A 2,189-nucleotide genomic window follows, 5' to 3' on the forward strand; every position below is an offset into this window, starting at 1 on the left:
TGTAATCCAGGGGTCCTCAAACTTTTTAAACAGGGGGCTAGTTCACTGTCCCTCAGACTATTTTAGGGCTGGACTGTGGGCCCCGGGATGAGTCAGCTGCTAAGCAGGACAGACTGGGGCAACAAAAACACCCGGCGGGCCAGACAAATGTCCTAGGCAGGCTGCATGTGGCCTGTGGGCCATAGTTTGAGGACTCCTGCTGTAATCTCTTGACTATGATTTTGTTGAGTATTTTTACATCTATATTCTTTAGTGAAATTGGTCTGTAGTTCTCCTTTTTAGTTGAGTCCTTTCAAGGTTTTGGTATCAGGGTGATGTTTGCTTCATAGAATGTGAGGGGGAGGATTCCTTTTTTCTCAAAGCTGTGGAGAAGTTTCTGCAGTGTACAATGTGGTTTGTGTTAAATATCCCACTTATTTCTGGTAATCTAACATTTTGCTGTGTGCTAGGGAGTGGGTACCTTCATAACCACCCCTCTAACCCATCTGATCCCTCCCCCAAACAAACCTTGGGTACTGATCTTCTAATGGGTAACCTGAGTAAAACATTACACACATGTTCCTACATTTTCACTGCTAGGTGAAGTGTGCAATATGTGGCCCCTCAATAATGAGAAGAAAGTGTAAGGAAGTTTGTTTATGGATTTCTTCAGACTCTGCCATTGTCATTTTTCTCTTATCATCCTGCTGTATATTCTTTCTATAATCACTAGAATAAATCTTAGACATGAGTACAACCATATGCTGAACCTATGAGTCTTAACAAATCTACAAATAGGAGGTCTTAGCATCTCCACCACAAACCAAGGAGATAAATGGCTTAAGTAAATCTTTCTGTCTATGTTATCATTAATCACGCAGATAAACATATCATTTTACACATCCAACTAAATATTTCTGGAGCTAAGAAACAAGCAAACAAACAACAACAACAACAAAAAAAACATGTCATCCAGCCCAGTGCCTATGCTTCATCCTTTCTACTGCTTAGACCAATTGTACTTTTTATTTTATGAGATCTAAATACAATAATGATGATACCACCTTAGACAGCTATAGGTTGTTGTAATTTTAAAGGCACTGTTTTGTATGTTGAGAGAGACAATATTATATGATGGTCAGGCATAATTTTTGAAACACAGCAGACGCAGTGTCAAATACTACCTCTACCTCTTATCATACATATGATTTAGGTACATCATTTAATATCATTTGATTTCCTCTTCTAACCATTGGAACTAATAAAACCTAACTCATAAAGTTATTTTTAATTTAAATTAAATTAATTGTGCAGACACACACACAACATACCTGTGCACTCACCACACTGCCTAACATGAAATAGATACACAAAGAATAGTCTGTGAAGAAAGCTTTTGTATTTATTTTAAAGATGATAAAGCCAAGTGTCAAAAAACTTATGTGTCTAAGATAATCTATGTGTAATAAGTTGAATTTCTATGCTGCTATTGGATCACAATTTTTCCATCTTTTTACATAGTGTTCCATTTAATAAATAGGAAGCTGCTATTTAATCTATTGTATGTGGTGCTTTGCTTTTATGATTCTTATTATTTACAAATGTGCCTAGTGATCATTTTAGGGTCAATGTTCACATCTCAGCTCCTGACTAGTCTATTAGAAGTATTCCATTGAGCGTTCTTCAGTAAGATTAAATATTTTATCCTTTTAAGTTATAGTAGAGGGCAATAATTTTGGCTTAAAGATTCTTCTATGCTTCCAAATATGTGTCTCTAAGCTGATAATTGCATTTGAAATTTTAAACTGAAGCAGACCACTAATGTGCTGTGGTATGAGCACTGGGAAGATCTTATCTACACTCACAGGCTTATGGTGAGTGGCATTATCCACTATGAGAACTCTGGCATGGTAAGAGTAAACAAAATATAAACAGATGATAGTTTACTTTTTCAATATTGATCCATATCAATGATCATGGATGTGGGAGATAGGTTTTCCTTTGGTGTAAACTGGATAAAGAAGATGTACAGTGTAAGGAAATTTGAATCAATCTTCAAATTTATTTTTAAAATATAATATTTTACTTTGACGATTAGCAAATTACTCTGTACATTCCTTTCCTTGCCTTTTGGTTTAGTTATGTTCATATATGTGAAATATAGCCGGGTATTGTGGCAGGCGCCTGTAGTCCCAGCTACTCGAGAGGCT

This window comes from Otolemur garnettii, unplaced genomic scaffold, assembly GCF_000181295.1.
Source record: "Otolemur garnettii isolate 467f Iridium unplaced genomic scaffold, OtoGar3 scaffold00186, whole genome shotgun sequence".
Classification (NCBI taxonomy): domain Eukaryota; kingdom Metazoa; phylum Chordata; class Mammalia; order Primates; family Galagidae; genus Otolemur; species Otolemur garnettii.